The sequence below is a fragment of the Notolepis coatsorum genome (genome assembly GCF_963971535.1).
Source record: "Notolepis coatsorum genome assembly, chromosome: 5".
Lineage (NCBI taxonomy): Eukaryota > Metazoa > Chordata > Actinopteri > Aulopiformes > Paralepididae > Notolepis > Notolepis coatsorum.
Window position 1 is genome coordinate 137,904,713 of NC_140169.1, and position 17,933 is coordinate 137,922,645.

Sequence of the window (17,933 nt, forward strand, 5' to 3'; positions counted from 1 at the left end):
TCGGGATACTGGTCCATCAAGCTCTCCACAGAATCATCGAAGCTGACGACGTTCAACACACCGTTTGGACGATACAGATTCCTACGATTACCATTTGGGCTCGCTTCTGCCCAGGACGAGTTCCAACGAAAAATCGACGAGACATACGAGGGACTGAACGGAGTAACAGCTATAGTAGACGACATCCTTGTATATGGCGCGACCAGAGAAGAACACGATAAGAACCTACATGCAATGTTGGTGAGATCACGGGAGAGAGGCGTTCGGCTCAACGCAGACAAGTGCACCATCGGAGCCACCGAAGTGAGCTACTTCGGGCACATCCTTTCAGCTGACGGCATGAAGCCTGACCCAGGCAAGATAGCTGCCATCAAGGAGATGGAGGCGCCAAAGAGCCGTGCAGAACTGGAGACCGTGCTAGGTATGGTCAACTATCTGGCGAAGTTCGCCCCGAGCCTCTCCGAGATCAACGCACCCATGAGACAGCTGCTTAAACAATCGAATGAGTTCCTGTGGGACGCGCAGCACGACGCTGCATTCCAAAAGATGAAAGACATACTTACCAGTGAACCTTGGCCAGTCCTCATCTACTTTGACCCAGATAAGGAGCTCAGCTTACAAGTGGACGCATCAAAGTATGGTCTGGGTGCTGTGCTGATGCAGGAAGGAAGGCCCATTAGCTACGCATCCAGATCACTCACGGACAGCGAGGTCAACTACGCACAAATCGAAAAGGAGATGTACGCAGTCCTTTATGGATTCAAACGCTTCCACCAATATGCCTACGGTCGCCATGTTATGGTGCAATCTGACCACAAGCCCCTGGAGTCGATCATGAAGAAGCCGATCGCCGCAGCCCCACCGCGGTTACAGAGGATGATACTGCAACTACACAAGTACAACTTCACGATCGTGCACCGCCCTGGGAAAGACATCCCAGTAGCCGACACGCTGTCCAGGAAATCACTCACCTCTCACGACGACGGTCTCAGTGAAGGGATGGACCTTCAGGTACACATGGTATACAACAGCTTACCTGTACACGACGACAGGCTACAAGAGATCAGAGAAACAACAGACAATGACACACAGCTAAAGCTGCTCAGCCAGGCTATCCTGGAGGGATGGCCTGAGGAAAGAAAACAATGCCCCCAGAACATCACCGAATACTGGAATCACCGAGATGAACTATCCAAAACGAATGGAATAATTTTCAAAGGGGAGAAAATAGTCATCCCTACCAGCCTCAGAGGAGAGATGCTGATCAAGATCCATGCAGGCCACATGGGAATGGAAAAATGCAAACTGAGAGCACGAGACATCATGTTCTGGCCTGGAATGGGTAGACATATAAGTCGTGGAGAAGTGCTCAATATGCCAAGAGCGCCGCCCATCAAACACCAAGGAGCCCATGATGCCTCATCGTATCCCAGACCGCCCCTGGCAGGTTGTAGGGACAGATCTCTTTAACTGGAACAACCAGGACTATGTTGTGACCGTCGACTACTACAGCAGATTCTTCGAACTAGACAGACTTCACAGCACCACATCGGCAGCTGTTGTCCACAAGCTAAAGGCAGCCTGTGCCAGGCATGGCGTCCCAGAGACCATAGTCTCAGACAACGGACCACAATACAAGTCTAAAGAGTTCGAGGCATTCGCCAAGTCGTGGGAGTTTACACACGTCACGTCAAGCCCACACTATCCGCAAAGCAACGGACTAGCGGAGAGAACTGTGAAGACGGCAAAATCACTCATGGACAAGGCTAAGGCAGACGGAAGAGACCCGTACCTAAGCCTCCTGGAATATCGTAACACCCCAGTCGACAACTTCAAATCGCCGGCACAGCTGTTGATGAGCCGCAGGCTACGCTCAACCCTCCCGAGCACCAACCAACAGCTGCGGCCAGGGGTAGTAAGCCCCAAAGATGGACATGACAAGCGAGTGCAGAGACAACAGCACCAGAAGAAATACTATGACAGGTCAGCTAGACCGCTGCCCCCACTACATTGTGGTGAATCTGTCAGGCTACAAGAACATGGACGCTGGAGGCCAGCAGTAGTCATACAACCAGCCGACACTGCGCGGTCATACCACGTTCGCACCCAAGATGGACGCGAATACCACCGCAACCGCAGGCACCTGAGGGACACAAAAGAGGAACACTTCCAGGACAGCGACGGTATGCCAAGTCCAGAGAGCGTCGATCAACCGCCGGAGACCAACGACCCTGAACTGTCAGAGGACTCAGAAGAGAACTCAGCTTCATACTACACCAGATCCGGCCGAGCAGTGAAGCCTCGGGACATTTTAGACCTATAAATGTACAGGGTGCAGGCGGATCGCTGCCCTATTATAACACCATTTACCCCAATGAAAAAAAAAGGGTGGTGAAATGTAACAAAATATTAATGTATGCTGAAATGATGACTTACTATATGTGTTGAATCTATGACCTACTTACCTTGCTTAATTGTCGATATTTTCCCATTTTGTTAGCAAGCTAATTCTACAAATAAGAACTGCATATGGTAAGAGTGTTGAGACACACGACCAAATAAGCCATGAATACATACCTTTTCACAGCTGAAGTATTCAAATATTAAAGCAGACTTTCCAGAATAAGAGGGCACACAATACGAACTGTAATACCTTGATACATGAATCTTTTATGTTTAACATATTAATCCTACCTGTTTACATTGCCTGGTCCTGACACAGGTAACGCACTTGTTATTGTTTACAAAGAAACTCTTACAGAGTATTGCACAACCTTTCTTTATTTCAATTTTGTTCATAGCTTATAAAGCTTTCTTTAAAAGAAGGAGGATGTAATATTCATGCTTTGAATATATCATTTACGACAGGCGCGCCAGGCGCACCTTCCTATTATGTATACCTGACAAGGGGTCCTGACAGTCAGTTGGCTGCCAGCCGTGGATGGAGTTACACTCATGCTTAACGAGTACTTACCTTTGAATAAATATCTAAATGCAATCTCCTCCTGAAGATTATTCTATATAAATCAAATACGACAATGTGTAATGATAGTTTGTTATCAGCGAGCCATATGCAGATTTTGCCTAGTTCTGAGCTGAGGGTTTTTTCAACCTGTAACTTGTTCTTGTCAGAGACCAGCAAGGCTGAGTCGTCCGCAAACAGGAACAAGTTGCAGTCACAAGCTGACGACATGTCATTTGCATAAATTAGGAACAGTAGCGGACCTAGTATGCTTCCTTGTGGAACACCACAGTTTACTGTGAGGGGGGGGGATAGGGTACCGTTTACCTCCACCATCTGCTCTCTCCCCTCCAGGTAGGATTGCATCCAGCTCACTGATAGACTATCAAAACCAATTGCTTTTAGCTTGTCAATCAGAATGGTGTGATTGACAGTGTCGAAGGCCTTTTGTAGGTCCAGCATGACCATGCCGCAGTATTTGCCCGCGTCCACCTCTTGTTTGATGTGGTCGTTTAAATAGAGAAGGCATGTGTCAGTGGAGTGGGATGTTCTGAAGCCAGATTGGAATTCGTAGATTAGATTTTTTTCCGCAAGGTATTTTTCGACCTGTTCGTATACAATTTTTTCCATGACTTTCGAGATGGAGGTAAGGATAGAAACAGGGCGGTAGTTGCCTGGGTCTAATTTACTGCCTTTTTTGTGCAGAGGGGTCACTCTCGCAATTTTGAAGTCCTTGGGGACGTGTCCCTGTTTTATGGAGAGGTTTATTATGTGTGTGATGACTGGGGTGATGGCGGCTGCTGAGTCTCTGAGGAATTTGGAGGGGATGTTGTCATGGCCAGTGGCCTTGTTGGGTTGGAGGGCGCTCAGTTTTTTCAGTACCTCATCTGTTGTTACCATTTCCAGTTTGAAGTCGTCTTTGTGGACCCCTAGGTTCTTGTAGTATGCTACTATGTGTTCTACCCCATAATGCCCTGAGTGGGAGGGTAGTTTGTTTACCAGTGTTGTGGCTATGTTTGTGAAGAAACTATTTAAGTAATTGGCTACATCCAGCTTTTCTGTGATGAGCGTGTTGTCCGTCTTTATGTTTATGTTTGAGAATCTGGTTTTAAGTTTTTTACTGCAGCCTAGTTGGTTATTGAGTAATTTCCAAAGTTCACGCGGTTTGTTTTTGTTTTCCTCGGTTTTGTCATTGATGAATTTTTTCTTTGCTGTTTTGATCATGGAGTTTACATCATTTCTTAGTCTGTTTCTTTCCAGTTTGAGTTCAGTCACGTGGGCTTGGAGTTCACTGCTCGTGCTTATGTTAAGCTTTGACTGACTTTTACGAAACTCAGAGCATTTTTTGTCTCTGGTTTTCATAGCGGTCAGTATTTCAGCGTGCATCCACGGCTCAGCGCAATTTTTTACCCTGGTGGTTCTTAGGGGGGCCATGTTGTTTATTATCGTTGAAAATTTGGTTTTGAAGCCAAGCCATGTTTCTTCAACCAGTGTACCATTGAGCTCGTCTGACCAGTCCAGACTATCCAGTTCAAGGTTAAAGGCCTCGCTAGAGTAGGTTTTTAGGTCTCTAGATGTGACTGTTTTGTGACAGCCAGCCTTTTGTTTTAGCTTTTTGCACGTACAGAATATCATATAATGATCACTTAACCCGCATGCTATAACCCCTTTATTGGCGATCTTGGACTTGTCAGAGGTCAGGATGAGGTCAATGGTAGTCTGAGTTGACTCACACACACGTGTGGGTTGTGTGATTAGTTGGCTGAGGCCGTGCAGATCACAAAACCTATTGTAGGATTTGAAGACGGTGCATCTTTTTGTTGCATATCCGTGTTCCAATCCCCAATAAGAATCATTTCTGTATCCTCAACTCCAGCTAAGCACGCATCCAACACGTCATAAAAGCCATTTTGGTCTGGCGGTCTGTAAATTGTGCCGACTAGAACAGATTTAGCCCTTTCAAATAGAATTTCTACAAAAACAGTTTCAATAGCCTCATGATCTAGGTCTGTACGGTTAATAAATTTGGTGTCTTGATGGATGTACATACAGACACCTCCTCCATGCCTGTTCCTGTCATTGCGGACTAATGAATAGTTCTCTAATTCAATTTCCGGGTCTGTTACTGATAAGTTAACAGTTACATTATGCAGTTAGACAGATACTAACAATCCTACACAGAGCCTCTACCTTCAACAAGCATCCATAGCAATATTCATGTCCCAGCCCATATGATTGGATAGTCACCCATGTCATTTAATTTACATTCCAGGTCAGTAAAAAACCTTGGGACATCCCCATTAGGAGCATATGTATTGGCTAGAATAAATACTTTCCCCTGAATCTCAGCCAAAATAATAACAATCCTCCCTTCTTCATCTTTGAGCTCTCTCAGACATTTAAATTGCAGCTGTTTGTTCACTAGTATAATGACTCCCCTACTTTGACTGGTACCGGCACTGCAGAACACGTGACCCACGTGACCCTGACGCTTTGATTCTTCCAATGACAAATGGCATTCCTGCAAAAACATTATATCATACCTGGAGGATTTCAATTTATAAATTACCTTGTTCCTCTTGATGACATTACCCAGACCATTTACATTCCATGTGGCGAGGCACAGTTTATTATTATTCTGAGCAGACATGGACATGCAGAATAGTAATAATGACCAGTGATATCCTGACAACTAAGTGAAGTATTTTTAACCATGTCGACAAACACGGGGCACTTGACAAAAAACAACAATAAAAAACACCATGACACGCTGCAAACAAAACATAGCGTGATGAAAAACAAATAGATTTGATAGATTTGTGCCCTTCCTGATTTGTGCCCTTCCTGATGACTTGTCGTACAGAACTTCTAAGTCGCTTTGGATAAAAGCGTCAGCTAAATGTAAACACAACACAAGGATGCAATGTCCCCGATGACATCACTTGTGACCATATTTAAACTAATTTACTCTCAATAAATGTATAAAACTAAATGAATGTGTGCAAACCTGTTAAACGTTTTTGGATGTGTGAGAGCATGTGCAAAATAAATAAACATTATTTTTGGTGAAGTTCCCCTTTAACTCTTATAGGACAGCCTTCCAGGTCTGGCAAAAGGTGAATAAGAATGACATTGATTGATTGAACATTGTATTAACAGATTGCAGAATGGGTACAATACAGTACAGCTCAATACACACAATTGTTAAGGGGATGCAGACCAGAGAAAGACTTTCATCTGGTTTACATCAGGGTCCCCCATTTTCAATTCATAATGACATTCATGACATACAGATATACAAATCTAATCATCTAATCTAATTATGACATACAGGTATACAGTACTGTTCCATTTGTGACAGACAAGATATGCAAATATACAGTACTGTTAAACAGCAATAATTAAAAGAAAAACACAGTTTAATAACTGTTAAGTGGGTCGTTTTCATTCAACCATTTGCATTTTGCACCGTTCAGTGACAATGTCAGTAATCTGTTGGTGAAACAGTGCCTACTTTGGACGTCTTGCTCAGAAAAGGGGTTGTATTTACCCCAGATATCCAGTAGGAGGCAGTCATGTACATGCCATTTTGTCTTGTTTTGTTGTAATAAGTTAGGATGGACCAAGGCACTATTTATTCACGTCACTCATATCATATCTTATCAAGATAGGGTCAGACTGAGCAAAGCATGCAGTGTGAACGTAGAAACTGTGTGGCGTAAAAGTTTGATAAAAAAAAAAAAAAAAAATCATGAAAAGACTGAGTCCCGCTGTATTACTCAGGCTGCGCTACAGTGTCTATTCACAGGCTCGTCCGACTACTAAGCGGCACGGGGGCTTTGGTCTGGTCCGTTTCCGGGCCGGTGCACCCCTACCTTAATCGCCCCTGCGTTTTTTTTCTTCCGTTTAAGGCGACCTGGTGGTCCCGGGCTCCCCCAGGAGCACCATATCGATACCGAACTTAGCGCGAACACCCGATCGTCATAGTCCACTGCAGCTCAGAACCCCTGAGCTCAAACGATCCGCCAGCCTCAGCCTCCCAGCAGCTTGGATTATAGGCGCGCGCCACCACACCCGGCGAGAGTTGGAGGGACCAGTCGGGCTTTTGTCTTTTACAAAAGTGACGTCACCAAAGTCTATTAATAATAATAATACATTCGATTTATAATGCACTCTATATCTGGAAACCAAGTCTCAGAGTGCTATTGTGATGTATATGTTATGTCTATCAATGTATATGATGGCATCTAGTGGTGAATATAAATTTTGATTGATTGATTGAATTGATTGAAAATTGTATTAATTAACAGATTGCAGAATGGGTACAATACAGTACGGCTCAATACACACAAGACTTTCATCTTGTTTACATCAGGGTCCCCTATTTTCAATTCATCATAACTATGACATATGACATACATACATGACCAGCGGTGCAGTGCTGCTGGGCATACGCGGTCAAACGACGTTTGGGCTTCGTCACTGAGGCGCATTACGGCCCGAACTCACTGCTCACGAACGAACACGGACGGACGGACGGGCGGCTGCCTCTTCACTTCCGCTCCCATGTTAACGGACGATAGTAGGCACACTGGCCGCGAGCGGGAGCGCGCCTCCCGAGTGGCTCGCGAGCGGCAAGCTATTTTTTCGCCTCGATCCTATTTGAGGCGGCGCGCCACGCGCATTGTCACAGAAATACAATTGAATATCTGCATTATTACCACAGATATAGATGTTGTTCAACCAGCTGTGTCTGTATCTGCAAATAAACGCCTTGAATGTTTGTCTGTATGTTTGTTTATACCTATAACTATTACAATGTTGCATAATAATAATAATAATAATAATAATAATAATAATGTGATGTGAATGGGCCGAAGTGATGACGTCACGAGCAGGGACTCAAGTGGCTCATTATTGAACGCAGGTGTTTTTTGATTGTGTGCTGGATGAGACGCTGAGACTGTTTGATAAGCCAGTGGGTCTCAGAGATCGAGGTTGGAGCACGCACGCAGTAACCAGACTCTGTTAGGGCCCGGGGGGTGGGGTCGATCGTGGAGAGTTATCCGCCGGCGATGAAGACAAGCTAGATAGCCGTCCATAGTTCCCGGTAGCAAGAGGAGGGGAGGCTTAACCTCCTGGAGATAGTTAGGGACGGGACATAGAGGGTCTGAGTTACATCGCTCCCAAAAGACTTTATACTCGGCTCGTCCTCGCGGACACCGAGTACGTTACCAGGTTACCAATCCAACTGTATCCTGGAGGACCACCGTGTGCCGGAACATTCGTCCGGAGAGTGGACGGGGTCCAACGCTTCGACCCTCGGGGGGGGTCGCGCCGTGCGGCGAGTTAAGTCCACTGTTACCCACACTTGCACTTAATATAGGATTTTGTATTACAGTCTATTTTTATAACTGTGTAGGCCTACTGTATATATATATATTGTATATGGGATATTGTGTAATTTCTATTTACCTTATCTGTATGATATCGTGCCCTTAATTAACCTGCATATTCGACTAGTCCTTTTATATGCCCTATTTATTATATAGCCCAGGCTGGTATATATTGTATAGATATTGTGTGACCCATTGAAGGGGAACAGGGGAAGCAAGCGGGAGGGGTAATTCGGACCTGGGGGAGTCTGCTATAATTAGTGTGTTCAATTGATCCATTTTCTACCGGTGCCTATTTGGGAGTGTGATTAGCGGGCCGTGTGTGTGATTAGACATCCCCTTTGTATAAACGTGCCGTGCCTCTTAAAGAGGGTGTTTTGACGTGGGTTACTGTAATAGGATGTATCTATGCATGTTCATAATTGCGTGCCTCATATCAGAGGGTGACTGAGTTACGGTTGCAGACGACCTTTACGTGGTCCGATTAGTCCCCCCAATTAGAGACCCCTAGTACCTGTATGAATTAGGTGTTGTAATAAAGTGTCTTATTAGACGTGAGGCCGTACCAAGTGAGAGAGGTGGCGGAGGGTACAGCGAGAGGGTGGGCTGATAGCGGTAGGCGAGGCCCTAGATATTCACATGGACCAGAGCTGGTCGGATAAAGTGTGTGTGACTATTGTTGTACAGTGTGCATGTACCGTACCTCGTTCGAACTAAGGGTTGTGGCCCATATCTAAAGTGTGCTGTGAGATGTGCTCCACCTAGAGGTGAAGGGTTTACCTATAGATGTGATAGTGCTGTAGTGCTGTAATGTATAGAGTGATTAACTTAGAGGTGATATAAATTTACCTAGGGGACGTCTGTCTATACCTGCTGCATTCTCTGGTCCTGTTAAACCCTGCATGTCACAGAAGGGAAAGATGTATTGGCTTCATGGCTCATAGGTTTTAATTAATAGCTCAGATCATTGTTTAGCATAGGACTTAAATAAATAAAGTTGGTATCCCTTGTAAACCCGGTTGTGATGTTGGTTATTTCAGGCATCTGGATAAATAGCAGTTTCCCTGCTAAGTAGCAGTTTCTCCTGCTACTGGTATAACTCACGTATTTATTACATTGGTGACAGCGGTGGGATATAGAAAAAATATGCCTGGAGATAACCAACTGCCGGCTGAGGCCGGCTCAAGTCGATCAGACTCGTCTCCTTCCCCTAGTAGTAATCTGGCTATGTCCCGACCCATTTTTATGCCTGAGACTTTCACTGGTGCCGGCCGGGAATGGTCTGATTGGGCTGAACAGTTTGAAATGGCCGCGGGGGTTAATAATTGGAGCGAAACATTGAGACTAAAATTTATGAGTCTTCTCTTGTCAGGTCGAGCCCGAGAGGTATATGGTGGGTTATCGGCCGCCGCTAAAGCTAATTATGCCTTACTCAAAGAAGCCATGGGTAGATGCTTAGAACCATGTGATAGTGATGATTGGAGCAGGGCCACCTTCTCTTCTCGTAAAAGGTTACATAAGGAGAATATCCGAGAATTTGGTATTGCGCTTCGGAGGCTGGTTGTTAAAGCGTACCCCTCAGCGGACGCCCACACCCAAGATTTATTGGCTAAAGATCATTTTATTTCTAATGTTGGGAATGGGGAATTGCGAGTTAGCCTTCGCAGTGCCAAACCTACAACCTTAGAGGATGCCATTAATCTTGCTGCAGAATTGGAGCTGATTAGGGAGTTGGAGGGCAGTAAATTGGCCTCTGATGCACAGGTGCGTGGAGTCACTGAGCAATCTGGGCGTGACAAACAAATGGATACGCTGCTGGGGGTCGTAGAGGGCCTGCGGCAGGAAGTTAAGTCTCTGAAAATCACTGTACAGACTATAGCCAATCCAAGCCAATCTGTTCCTAAACCTACACCTCCCGTGTCTGCTCCCCTTCCATACTCTGTTAGTGCCCCCACTCCCCAGACTAGATGTGAGGGAGAAAGAGAGAGGGGTTGCTGGGAATGTGGGTGTAATCGTCACTTCAGACGCGACTGTCCTTATTTAAAGGGAAACTAGAGGGGGTGTGCACAGAGGGTCCAATGCCCGCCCCCATTTCTGAGTCTACTGTGGCCCCTGACAGCTTGAAGGGTGGTTCGGGATATCTCCAAGCTAAGATAGGTGGGTTAGACTGTCATGTACTTGTAGATACTGGAGCTTCTAGCTCTGTCATTCCTAAACAACTGTGGCTCTCTGCTACAAAAGGGGGATGTGATCTGTTAGATTATGTTGGCCAGGCTACAGCAGCTAATGGGGGGGGGATGAGCATTCTGGGATGCTGGCAGACGGTATGTCAACTGGAGTCACTCGCGCTGGTAGCAACATTTTTGGTTGCTGATATTCCCTCTGATGAGATTTTGCTTGGATTTGATTTTCTTTCAACATATGGTGCGGTGGTTGATTTGGGAAAGAAACAATGTCAGATAATGGGCAGGAAATTTCCCCTGGTTGACCCTAACCCCTCATTAGAGCCTCAGGCTGTGACAGTGTTGTCTGACACCCTGGTGCCCCCACGCAGTGAAATAATTATTTTGGGTCAAGTCCAGAGCAGATGGGGAGATTATGCAGCAGCAATGCTGGAACCCTCCACTTCCATTTCCAAACAGTGTGATGTTTTGGTAGCTCGGGTGGTATGCAGAGTCCAGCAGGGCACATTACCAGTGAGGGTTATTAATGTCACTAATGAGGAGATTATGCTAAAACGTGGCATGAAAATAGGCACCCTATTCACTGATATTGAAATAGAGGAAGGGGGGGCGGAGCTGCATGACGAGAGGGAGGGGAAAAAAACCTTGCAGCCTTGGACAGTTGATACACTCATGCGTCAGTTTGGCGTGGAGGAGAGGGGTCTTGCCTCTGACGAGTTAAAGGCAGTCAGGGAGATACTGCACAAGAACCTCACTGTGTTTAGTCAGGGGGAGACTGACTTAGGCAGGACTCCTCTGACCCCGCATGAGATTGATACAGGGGATGCAAAGCCAATAAAAATGCACCCCAGAAGGGTTCCCCTCCATTTACAGCAAGAGGTGACGAGCCACTTGAAGCAAATGCTCGATAGTGGGATAGTTCGGCCATCTTGTAGCCCCTGGGCGTCTCCCATTGTACTGGTAAAAAAGAAAGGGGGTGGGCTCCGGTTCTGTGTTGATTATAGGAAACTCAATGAGGTTACTAGAAAGGACGCATACCCCCTCCCTAGGATTGATGATGCCCTGGACAGCCTTTGTCATGCTTGTTGGTTTTCCACCCTGGATTTAGCAAGCGGCTATTGGCAGGTGGAAGTAGACCCGACAGACCGCCATAAAACTGCATTCACCACCCGTCAGGGGCTATTTGAGTTCAATGTGATGAGTTTTGGCCTTTGCAATGCACCCAGCACTTTTCAGAGGTTGATGGACCTAATTCTGGCTGATCTGCAGTGGACTACCTGCTTAGTGTATTTGGATGATATAATTGTGTTTGGGCGCACTTTCCATGAACATCTAACACGTCTGAGTGGTGTGCTGGAAAAACTTCAGCAGGCCAACCTTAAGGTTAAACCATCCAAGTGTGACTTGTTTTCAACGAGAGTCCAGTACCTCGGACATGTAATCTCTAGTGGGGGAGTGGAGCCAGATGCTGCTAAAGTGGAGGCAGTCAGAGAGTGGCCTGTTCCTACCAGCCAGACTGAGGTTAAGAGTTTTTTGGGATTAGCCTCCTATTATAGGCGCTTTGTGAAAGGGTTTGCTGACATTGCCCGGCCTCTGCACCAGTTGACAGAAAAGGGGAGGCACTTTCGCTGGAGTGAGGACTGTCAGGGAGCCTTTGAGCAGCTCAAGTGTAGTTTGATTACCACCCCTGTGTTGGCTTATCCCGACCCCAGTAAACCATTTATCCTGGATACGGATGCAAGTGACGTGGGGATTGGGGCAGTATTGTCTCAAGAGGAGGGAGGACTCGAGAGAGTAATAGCATATGCTAGCAGGGCTCTTACAAAACAGGAACGTAAATATGCCACCACTAAGAAAGAACTTCTGAGTATGGTAGCGTTTACCAAATACTTCAAGCACTATTTGTTGGGTAGGGAATTTGTGTTGCGAACTGACCACAATTCTCTCCGTTGGCTTCATAACTTTCAGGACTTGGAGGGGCAGTTGGCTCGTTGGCTTGAACAATTGGCCAATTTCCAGTATAAAATTGTGCATCGTCCAGGCAAGCTACACAGCAATGCTGATGCCCTTTCTAGGCTGCCGGCTTTTTTGGAAAAAGAAAAATCTGACCAGAAGGCCTCTCAGGCAATAACAGACAGGGCTGCTGTAAGGATGTGCGCAGTACAGGAAGCTCTGCCTTCTGTAGTGTCCAGTGGGGAAAAAGAGACTGATGAGTTAACCGATGCACAGATGGCCGATAGTGAGTTAAGACAAATAATTCATTTTAAAAATCAGGTTGGTTCTGGTGCAATACCGGTAGACGCTGGCCTGCAGAATTATGCTACTGTGTGGAGTCAGCTCCAGGTGCAGGGGGATAGGCTGGTGCGGATTCCTCCTGCAAATTCCGATGCAGCCTCTCGGGTACAGGTGGTGCTCCCGCAGTCAATGGTGCCTGGGGTTTTAGAGCAGCTGCACAATGTCTCCACCGGGGGGCACTTGGGGGTGCAGAAGCTGCAAGGGAAAGTTAAAGACCGGTTCTATTGGCCAGGCTGGTTTGGCGATGTCAAGAGATGGGTTAGAGAATGTGTCGATTGTGGTTCAAGGAAGAGTCAGGGGAAGCGGCCATGTGCACCCTTACAGACCTCCAGGGTATCTAGGCCTTTTGAACGGGTGGCACTCGACATTCTTGGCCCCCTCCCCGAGACCCCTGGGAAAAATAAGTATATTTTGGTTGTGGGGGACTATTTTTCCAAATGGACAGAGTCTTTTCCATTGCCTAATCAGGAAGCACGGACAATTGCCAAAGTCTTGACCGAGGAGTGGGTGTGTCGTTTTGGGGCGCCAAGGAGTATCCACTCCGACCAAGGTCGTAACTTCGAGTCAAACCTATTCAGGGAGTTATGTAGGCTTCTGCACATGCAGAAAACAAGGACATCCCCCTACCACCCCCAGTCAGATGGCCTGGTGGAGCGCTTTAATCGAACCCTTTTGTCCATGTTGGCTCTCTTTGTGGAGGACAATCAGTTAAACTGGGACACACTGTTGCCTTATGTTATGTTGGCCTATCGTAGTAGTGTGCATGCTAGCACCTCCTTCACCCCATATAAAGTACTGTTTGGACAGGAAATTGTTCTGCCAGTAGATATTATGCTGAAGGTGGGCAATCAGGAGTCCTGTGACTCGGTGGACAATTATGTGTCTAGGTTGCGGGATACATTGTCCACGGTGGTGGAAGCAGTTAAAAGGCACCAGGCCAGGGCCTCGGAACAGCAGAAAAAGTCCTATGACTTTAGGGCCAATTTTCAATATTATTCCGAGGGGGAATTGGTTTGGGTTCAGAATAAGGCCAGGAAGCGTGGGGTGTGTCCCAAGCTCCAGAGGCGGTACAAAGGTCCCTTTAGAGTGGTGGAGAGGGTGACCGATGTGCTTTATAGGCTAGTGCTAGTGGAGGGAGGGCCCGAGAGTGTGGTTCACTTCAACCGACTCAAACCTTTCACCTCTTCTTTGACAGCCCCGTTAAATCCAGTACCAGCATCCAGGAGATCTAATCCGAGGAGTGGGCCAAACCTGGCCAGCCGGCGTCAGTCCTCGGGGTTCCCGTTTGGTGCCAGTTGGGTCGGCCATCGATCGTCCAGCCGGGATGGCTCTGGGGGGGGGAGGCCACCACCGGAGGACCAGACAGGCGTTGATCGGGGGCCGGAGGACGCAGACGGAGCACAGGAGGAGCCAGTGGACCGGATCGGCGGCGAGGGTGGACCGGAGGACGCAGAAGGAGCACAGGAGGCCCCAGGAGACCAGACCGCCAGTGATCGGGGGCCGGAGGAAGCAGAGGGGACACAGGGGGCTCCTGCGGCGACTGAAGCTGCGCCCCAGTCGGAGGTGGTGGTGTCCAGTCCGGGGCTGCAGGAAGGTCGGCCTGCAGGGTCTGTCGAGGAGGGACGTCCAGTACGCCAGCGGAGGGTACCCCGTTGGTCTTTAGACTACGACATGTCGGCATAGGACTCGAGGACGAGTCCTTTCTTTAAGGGGGGGGGAAGTGTGATGTGAATGGGCCGAAGTGATGACGTCACGAGCAGGGACTCAAGTGGCTCATTATTGAACGCAGGTGTTTTTTGATTGTGTGCTGGATGAGACGCTGAGACTGTTTGATAAGCCAGTGGGTCTCAGAGATCGAGGTTGGAGCACGCACGCAGTAACCAGACTCTGTTAGGGCCCGGGGGGTGGGGTCGATCGTGGAGAGTTATCCGCCGGCGATGAAGACAAGCTAGATAGCCGTCCATAGTTCCCGGTAGCAAGAGGAGGGGAGGCTTAACCTCCTGGAGATAGTTAGGGACGGGACATAGAGGGTCTGAGTTACATCGCTCCCAAAAGACTTTATACTCGGCTCGTCCTCGCGGACACCGAGTACGTTACCAGGTTACCAATCCAACTGTATCCTGGAGGACCACCGTGTGCCGGAACATTCGTCCGGAGAGTGGACGGGGTCCAACGCTTCGACCCTCGGGGGGGGTCGCGCCGTGCGGCGAGTTAAGTCCACTGTTACCCACACTTGCACTTAATATAGGATTTTGTATTACAGTCTATTTTTATAACTGTGTAGGCCTACTGTATATATATATATTGTATATGGGATATTGTGTAATTTCTATTTACCTTATCTGTATGATATCGTGCCCTTAATTAACCTGCATATTCGACTAGTCCTTTTATATGCCCTATTTATTATATAGCCCAGGCTGGTATATATTGTATAGATATTGTGTCACCCATTGAAGGGGAACAGGGGAAGCAAGCGGGAGGGGTAATTCGGACCTGGGGGAGTCTGCTATAATTAGTGTGTTCAATTGATCCATTTTCTACCGGTGCCTATTTGGGAGTGTGATTAGCGGGCCGTGTGTGTGATTAGACATCCCCTTTGTATAAACGTGCCGTGCCTCTTAAAGAGGGTGTTTTGACGTGGGTTACTGTAATAGGATGTATCTATGCATGTTCATAATTGCGTGCCTCATATCAGAGGGTGACTGAGTTACGGTTGCAGACGACCTTTACGTGGTCCGATTAGTCCCCCCAATTAGAGACCCCTAGTACCTGTATGAATTAGGTGTTGTAATAAAGTGTCTTATTAGACGTGAGGCCGTACCAAGTGAGAGAGGTGGCGGAGGGTACAGCGAGAGGGTGGGCTGATAGCGGTAGGCGAGGCCCTAGATATTCACATGGACCAGAGCTGGTCGGATAAAGTGTGTGTGACTATTGTTGTACAGTGTGCATGTACCGTACCTCGTTCGAACTAAGGGTTGTGGCCCATATCTAAAGTGTGCTGTGAGATGTGCTCCACCTAGAGGTGAAGGGTTTACCTATAGATGTGATAGTGCTGTAGTGCTGTAATGTATAGAGTGATTAACTTAGAGGTGATATAAATTTACCTAGGGGACGTCTGTCTATACCTGCTGCATTCTCTGGTCCTGTTAAACCCTGCATGTCACAGAAGGGAAAGATGTATTGGCTTCATGGCTCATAGGTTTTAATTAATAGCTCAGATCATTGTTTAGCATAGGACTTAAATAAATAAAGTTGGTATCCCTTGTAAACCCGGTTGTGATGTTGGTTATTTCAGGCATCTGGATAAATAGCAGTTTCCCTGCTAAGTAGCAGTTTCTCCTGCTACTGGTATAACTCACGTATTTATTACAATAATAATAATAATAATAATAATAAGCTCTTGCTGCTGCTGGGGCTACACGCTGCTCTTTCAGGAGTACAGTCACACTGATCATCATTCTAAAATGACTGACTTCGCATATAGACTAGGCATTTACAGCTGTCCCAATGTAAATATGCCTTCCTCGGTGCGCTTCCGCACGCTCAAGTCGTAGGTCCAGTGTGCCTGACCAGGCGCGCGATCTCACGAGGGAGCCGCACGTGAAATTCGTTCGTGAGCAGTGAGTTCGGGCCGTTACGCCCCGAACTCACTGCTCACGAACGTATTTCACGTGCGGCTCCCTCGTGAGATCGCGCGCCTGGTCAGGCACACTGGACCTACGACTTGAGCGTGCGGAAGCGCACCGAGGAAGGCATATTTACATTGGGACAGCTGTAAATGCCTAGTCTATATGCGAAGTCAGTCATTTTAGAATGATGATCAGTGTGACTGTACTCCTGAAAGAGCAGCGTGTAGCCCCAGCAGCAGCAAGAGCTTATTATTATTATTATTATTATTATTATTATTATTATGCAACATTGTAATAGTTATAGGTATAAACAAACATACAGACAAACATTCAAGGCGTTTATTTGCAGATACAGACACAGCTGGTTGAACAACATCTATATCTGTGGTAATAATGCAGATATTCAATTGTATTTCTGTGACAATGCGCGTGGCGCGCCGCCTCAAATAGGATCGAGGCGAAAAAATAGCTTGCCGCTCGCCAGCCACTCGGGAGGCGCGCTCCCGCTCGCGGCCAGTGTGCCTACTATCGTCCGTTAACATGGGAGCGGAAGTGAAGAGGCAGCCGCCCGTCCGTCCGTCCGTGTTCGTTCGTGCATATGGCTCGCCGACAACAAACTATCATTACACATGGGCAAAACAGAGTCCATTCTCTTCGGTTCAAATAACAAACTCAGCAAGACTGACGACTTCTCGGTTACAGTGGGTGACAATATTGTCACAAGGAAAGATGAAATTACCTACCTGGGTTCCATCCTAGAGGCTAATCTTTCCTGTGACAAAATGGCATCCAATGTAATAAAAAAAGTCAACCAACGAACGCGATTCTTGTACCGGATCTCCTCTCTGGTAAACAAGAATACCCTGAAGACTCTAGCAGGAGCACTCATTCAAGGGTACTACGACTATGCTTGCACCTCATGGTACCAAAGCACCTCAAAGGCACTAAAAAACAAATTACAAACATCTCAAAACAAGCTAGTCAGACTACTACTTGACCTGACTCCTAGAACCCACCTCACCCCTGCCCACTTTGACAACCTAGGATGGCTTAGAGTAGACGACAGAGTACAGCAACTTGCAATGGGCCTGGTCTACAAGATACACTACGCGACCAAGGTACCCATGTACATGTCAAAATACTTCCCAAAGGTCAGTGAATACCACGATCACAACACCAGAGGGAGCTCCACAAATCATGTAAAACCCAGATTCGGCTCAAACAAGGGACTAAACACGTTTCGCAATTATGCCACATCAATGTGGAACGCCCTGCCTAAAGCTGTAAAGGAATGTGAATCACTACCCACCTTCAAAAACACTCTCAAAAAACACCTACGTGAGACTGCAATTCGAAACTGGCCCCTACAAATGTCCTAACCTAGTTGTACAGTAAATGACCAAGTAAGGCTTTGTCAACATTCCAATGTACAGTGTAAAATGTGTGTGTGTCCCTACCCAACCCC